The sequence below is a fragment of the Muntiacus reevesi genome, chromosome 4, assembly GCF_963930625.1.
Source record: "Muntiacus reevesi chromosome 4, mMunRee1.1, whole genome shotgun sequence".
Lineage (NCBI taxonomy): Eukaryota > Metazoa > Chordata > Mammalia > Artiodactyla > Cervidae > Muntiacus > Muntiacus reevesi.
This window is the reverse complement of record NC_089252.1, coordinates 50819470-50826426: the sequence shown is the minus strand read 5'-3', so window position 1 is coordinate 50826426 and position 6957 is coordinate 50819470. Positions and strand designations below refer to the sequence as shown.

Below are 6957 nucleotides of genomic sequence, written 5' to 3'. Positions count from 1 at the left end.
AATCACCCTGCCAGTGCTGGAGGCACAGGAGGTGTGTGTTCGATACCTGGGTTGGGCAGGTTCCCTGGAGCAGGAAATAGCAACCCACTCCAGTATTCTTTTATGTATTTATTTATTTATTTCTCCATTTATTTTTATTAGTTGGAGGCTAATTACTTTACAATATTGTAGTGGGTTTTGTCATACATTGACATGAATCAGCCATGGAGTTACATGTATTCCCCATCCCGATCCCCCCCCTCCCACCTCCCTCTCCACCCGATCCCTCTGGGTCCTCCCAGTGCACCAGGCCCGAGCACTTGTCTCATGCATCCAGCCTGGGCTGGTGATCTGTTTCACACTTGATAATATACATGTTTCGATGCTGTTCTCTCACAACATCCCACCCTAGCCTTCTCCCACAGAGTCCAAAATTCTGTTCTAAAAATATGGAACACTTCACGAATTTGTGTGTCATCCTTGTGCAGGAGCCATGCTAATCTTCTCTGTATTGTTACAATTTTAGTATATGGGCTGCCGAAGCGAGCACTCACTCCAGTATTGTTGCCTGAAAAATCCCTTGGGGTCACAAAGAGTTGGACACGACTGAGCCTGCACGTACATAGTACACCCAGTGGTAGACATTATTGACGATTGCTCAGCTAATATCTGGTGCACAAGCAATAGCCCTCCATAGTGTCCTCTAAAAAGAAAGTTTCCTTTTTTCCCCGAAGGTTATAAATGTTCCTGCAGTTGGCACTGCTCCTTTAATTAACATATTGTTCAATGCGTCTTTATAAACCACTTATCTCCTATTGTACAGAGCTCATTCTAAAGGTGGAAGAAGGAGAATTTCACTTTGGGGACTCTGTGCTGCTGATTTTTTTTTCTTTTTTTCTACTGCTTACTACCATAGAAAATTGTTGCTGAAGGGACAATCAGAGGGCATGTCCCCCATATCAAACATAATGCAGGGACCCGTTTTGTGTTGTTAGCTCATGATTCACTTGGCTTGCAGGATACATTTGTTTCTCCCCATCTTTCTGACTGTGTCATCCTGTGATGGAGGCTGTTGTCTGACCGGTCCTTCATCAGTTCACTGTGCTCCAGCCAACTTGCAGCTGTCTACATCTGGGCTTGTGTTGGATGTTGGAGCCCACGCAGCCCACAAGCCTGGGAGGCTCAAAATACCAAAGAATGAATGCCTCCTGGGAGCAGATTCCAACTCAAGACTGATGCAGTCGGTATCTAAATACTCTCCAGTTTCTTTTCTTGCTGGAAGGATAACCTTGAGGCTTGCGTTCTATATTGGTTTACAGCGTTCTTCAGGGGAATTAAGCTCCAATGGTGCCCAACGATAAACTTGCTTGATAACGTTCCCTTTACTGGCTGCTTTTTCTTCCTTGTCCCTTGGTCTCATTCCACTACTAGTATTTCTTGGGGGTCACATCTCAAATACTGGGTTGACCAAAAGGTTCATTCAGATTGCTCCATAATATCTTACAGAAAACCCACATGAACTTTTTGGCTAGCCCAATAAATTACCTGTACCCAAATAACTGATTCAGAGTCTACTTCTAGGGAAACTCAAACTAAGACACTCCTGCCTCTTTTTCTTGATCCTTATCTTGCAGATATATAAATGTTAGGATAGCCAAGGGCTTAGTCCTTGGACCACTTCTCTTAAATAAATTTACTTCCTAGATGAATTCACCCAGACTTAAGATTTCAAATATTATAAAAATTATGCCTCAAGCTCTGTCTTCTTTATAGAATCCCAACTATCAAATTTTTATATATGTATAGAATTTCTATATAAACCTGTATGTGTATGTATCTCTATTTATCTTCATTTAAATATTTATTTGTGCTAAGTCACTTAACTGTTTCTTCTTAAGCTGCATACAGATTTCTCAGGAGGCAGGTTTTTCTATAAACCAAAGCTGTGGTCTTTCCAGTGGTCATGTATGGGTGTGAGAGTTAGACTATAAAGAAAGCTGAGCACTGAAGAATTGATGCTTTTGAACTGTGGTGTTGGAGAAGACTCTTGAGAGTCCCTTGGACTGCAAGGAGATCCAACCTGTCCATCCTAAAGGAAATCAGTCCTGAATATACATTGGAAGGACTGATGCTGAAGCTGAAACTCCAATACTTTGGCCACCTAATGCGAAGACCTGACTCATTGGAAAAGACCCTGATGCTGGGAAAGATTGAAGGTAGGAGGAGAAGGGATGACAGAGGATGAGATGGCTGGATGGCATCACTGACTTGATGGACATGAGTTTAAGCCTGGCGTGCTGCAGTCCATGGGGTCACAAAGAGTCAGACACAACTGAGTGACTGAACTGAACTGAAAGTCACTTCAGTCGTGTCTGACTCTTTGCAACTGTGTGGACCATAGCCCGCCAGACGCCTCTGTCCATGGGATTTTCCAGGCAAGAATACTGGAGTGGGTTGCTGTGCCCTTCTGCAGGGGGCAGACCTGTCTCTTAAGTCTCCTGCATTGGCAGGTGGGTTCTTTACCACTGGCATCACCTGAGAAGCCCCAGATATCTACTTTGTTTGCTTTAGTAACTAAGTCGTGTCTGACTCTCTTGCAACCCCTCTGTCCATGGAATTTTACAGGCAAGAATACTGGAGCGGGTTGCCATTTCCTTCTGCAAGATACCTACTTGGTATCTCAAAATTACATGTTCCAAACCCAACTCCTGAATTTCCCTCTTAAGTTGTTGGGAACTGAATATCTCATAAGATGTAATGCATTGCTCCTAATTTTGTCAAGAAGTAAAAACTTGCCTCCTTCATACTTGTAGGTGATTCCTTCAATTATTTAAGGAAAATGGACACCTCTCTTTTCCAGACACACTTCCGTTTCTCCAAGATTCTCTGGGACCCAGTTTTAATAAACCTGCTTTACCCAGATGTCTTCATGTAACAACATTGTTAGACTGATCACATTCTTCTCTGTAAATGTTAGATATCCCACTTTCAATTGTTTCTCCCAAAATATGACAACTAGAATTAAATCTCATATTTTTGATGTAGTCTAGTCAATGTGAGATATTTCTCTGTCTCTATCACACACACACACTCACTTGATCGGGGATACATACATAGTTTGCACGTCCTTGTATTGAACATCATCTTATATGTCAAGCAGTGTTATTGTTTAGCTGTTCTTTTAAATAAAACTGGACAATTATAGCTAGAAAAGAAGCCCAACACATCTTGACAGGTTTTCACAGGATAGTTTTGTTACTTTAAATGTAATTCTAAGATGCTTTCTAAATTTGGGAAAGGGCATTGTGAGAGGATCAAGAAAAGAATGTAAATCTGTCTGAAGACAAAAACATTGTGGTGTTTACTTTGAGCAGTTTTTTCTTTGTGACATTTATCTCAATGGCCTATTGACCTGTTTTTCCTCTCGTTGGGGGAATCTGCAAGTCTGAGTGAGGTGTGATATTTGAAAGAAAATAGAGATTATTATTATTTTTTATTTGGTAGAATGGAAAAGCCTTTTCTTCCCCTGTCAACTCGGTATAGGTAAGCAATAATCTTTCCTTTTGCTTAAGAAGATGGATTTCATTTGGTGCAGGAATTATCAAGCCTTAAGAGAAGGCAGTTTATTTAGCCCTACTGCGAGAGCAAGTTGGGCTCTTGAGGAGGACATGCTCTAAGTACAGCTAATCACATAAGCAGATAAGCCGCTCTCCTGCTGCTAATGAAAACAGTAATAATACTGAGCTCTTGTATATGCATGGGGTTTATAGTTTCCAAAGCACTTTTGAATATGAATTCCTCCCTTCCTTTCTTCCTTCATAGATGGTGCCCGATATGTGCCAGGAACTGTGCTGTACACAAAATAAAAAACAAAAAGACATTTCCCCTGTCAGGAGAAGCAAATCAGAATTACAGAATCTCCTTGTAACAGCCCTGATCACAGGGCAGTGTAACCATTAGTTCCTTCTGAAGGTGATTGTTGTAAACTCCATGAAAACTTACCACATTTGCACAACAAAGCTAATTTTCTTGATACCTCCCTCTGAGTTAATAGGTACAAAAGGTTTGGTGTGTATTTTTAGACATAAGCCAGTTGTGCCTCAGTGGTCGAACAGAAGATGGTTTGAAATAATGATTTTCATCAAGATGAAAATGAGAACAATATTAAAATGAACCTAAATTAAAAATACAGAAGCTCATTTCAGTGTTCAGAGATTAAAACTGATGTTTTAAACAAAATTCAGTTTCTCAATACGAATTCAGGTAGAAAAGACTTTATCTCAATGCTTAACATGAAAATATTATCCAATATGGAGTAGGACAATTGATGGGAAATTGGTGTGTAAAATTAGCTTTATATGCCAAGAGTTTCAATATGGTGATATTGACAGAATAGGAATGTTGGTTATAAGTTCAGAGGGGGCTAAACTTAGTAATGATGCCTGAACTTCTTAAAGTCTATGGAATTTATTGAGTCGAATGCCTTGACGTGGCTAGATGGAAATTGGGCTTTCACCATTATTAATTTTTAAACACTGCAGAAGAATAAGATAATAACTTTTGCATGTATATTTGAGGACTTTCACGTTGATATGGCAAGAACTGATAAAACTTAATTTCAAAATTAATGAACGAGAGTATGTTTAAATGAAGCTTTTTAGATTGAGTTGTGAACTCAGCTGTTTCAGAAGGCTGTTATTTTTATCCCAGCTGGATGAAAAAAGGTGGCAGGATAATATCAGTAACCCTAAGATAAGGGAGGAAACCCTCTACACTAGGATAGACTGGGATTTGCATTTATTTGTGTTTTATTAGAAAAGAGGTCATTATTTTCAAATTTTAAAATCAATGGAATCTTTGTGTTTCTAAGACTCATTTTGTGATGAGAATATCTGTAACCTTTAACTGCAGAAATATGGGATTTAGGAGGATTAGCATCATTTTAAGGATATAGCCAAGCATTAATGCCGGATTTATTTTTCCTCTTTTAATGATGAGAGAATCTAAATGGGTTTATTATATCCTATTTTCAGTGTAAACATGCTGCATTACCTGTTTCGGTGGGAGGTATAGAAGGGCCTGCCACGTCTATTTGATATATGATCACTATGATCAGTGTCTCTGGGAGCTTGGCTTTATTAATTGCTTGTTAGTGAAGTTGTAGAAATAATTTAAATGTGATGGGTTGCAGTGTTTTTCCAGTGGGTAGTCTCTATTGCATCAGGCTTCCTGATATCTTCTTTATAAAAAATTTTTTATTTGACTATGACTTCTCTGGTTGCTCAGTGGTAAAGAATCTCCCTGCCAAGTAGGAGACATGGGTTCCATCCCTGGGTCGGGAAGATACCCTGGAAAAGGAAATGTTAACCCACTCCAGTATTCTTGCCTGGGAAATCCCATGGACAGAGGAGCCGGGCGGGCTATAGTCCATGAGGTCACAAAAGAGTTAGGACACAACTAAATAACAACATAGTTGATTAACAGTGCTGTGTTAGTTTCGAGTGTACAGAAAATGATTCAGTTATACATATATCTATTCTTTTTCAAATTCTTTTCCCATTTAGGTTGTTACATAATATTGAGCAGCGTTCCTTGTGCTATATAGTAGGATCTTGTTGGCTATCCATTTTATTTATTTATTTATTTTTTAAATTGGAGGATAATCCTTACAATGTTGTGTTGGTTTCTGCCCTACAACATCATGAATCGGTATTCATACACACATACTTATATATATATGTATCCTGATGTCTTAAACCTTGAAAGAAATAGGAAGGATTTTGTTCCATCTATTACGAATTTTTTAAAAGCTGACTTTTAAACTGTCAACCAGTCTGAATTTGTGGAAAGCAACGCGGTTAAAAGTGTTCAACATAATTCAACATATTCTAAACCCCATTTTGTGCCATTTCCGGTACTAGCTATTTAGAATTGTATGAAAGCTCCTCAAATACCTACTTTATGTGTTCTGTTGACTTGAATTGGCAATGTGGGAATAGTTAAAGAAATTAAAAGCTGACCACCAAAATAAAAATGTGGAAAGCGTTTTATTGAAACAAACGTGTAATCAGAGAATTAGTTTCTATGTGTAGTATGAGTATGACCTATTTAGAATAGGGCAGTCTGGCCTAGCTTTAAGCCCAGGCCTTGCTGTCTGACCACCTGGGCTTAAACCTCTGCTCTGCGGCCACCAGCTCTGTGGTCTTTGCCGAGCGCACTGGCTGAATCACAGCGTTGAGTGGTTATGTGGATTGCACAGGTGAGGTCATTCAGAGCACTTGGAGCAGTGCTCAGTGAGCGTTAGCAGTGGCCTTCACTACTTCCATTCTGTGATGCTGTATTTACAAATGGCTTGGTCTTAATTTACTCTGCTTTTGCAAAATATCATACTGCTATGTTGATCAGTCATATATGAAATCAGATTTTGTGTTTTTGGAGGCTGGCAGGATGGGAACTATATAATCCAAGAGCTTTCAAAGATAATATTTTTAGAATTTTTATAAATTATAATATTTTATAAATCAGTATTTTGAAAAATATACAATAATTTTCCAATTTTTTTCTGAATGTATTGAAAGTAATATTCGTATTAAAACATTCAAATATAGGAGTGTTCTAAGGCAGAGAGTTCTTTGTGGAAACATACATATACCTGGGTATGCACGTGCTATTACTAGACTGATAAGTATTTTGCTTTTTATGTCTCTGTAAATAGAGACACAAAATAAATAAATAAAGCTGTGAAAAAACAGCTTTATTGAGATGTAATTTACATACTATAAAATTCACAAAGTTAATTCAATTAATTAATCCACATTGCAGGCTGATTGTTTACCAGCGGAGCCACAGGGAAGCCCAAGAATACTGGAGTGGGTAACCTCTCCCTTCTCCAGTGGATCTTCCCAACCCAGGAATTGAACCAGGGTCTCCTGCATTGTAGGCGGATTCTTTACCAATTGAGCTATCAGGTATGTTCTT

General features: G+C 38.8%; 1 non-coding gene across 1 annotated transcript; it reads right to left on the bottom strand.

The window, feature by feature from the left end:
* Positions 1-422: 422 nt before the first annotated feature.
* LOC136167997 (U6 spliceosomal RNA) lies at positions 423-529 on the bottom strand. The gene has a single exon (XR_010663165.1). It is a non-coding gene; the product is annotated as a U6 spliceosomal RNA (small nuclear RNA).
* Positions 530-6957: the final 6428 nt, after the last annotated feature.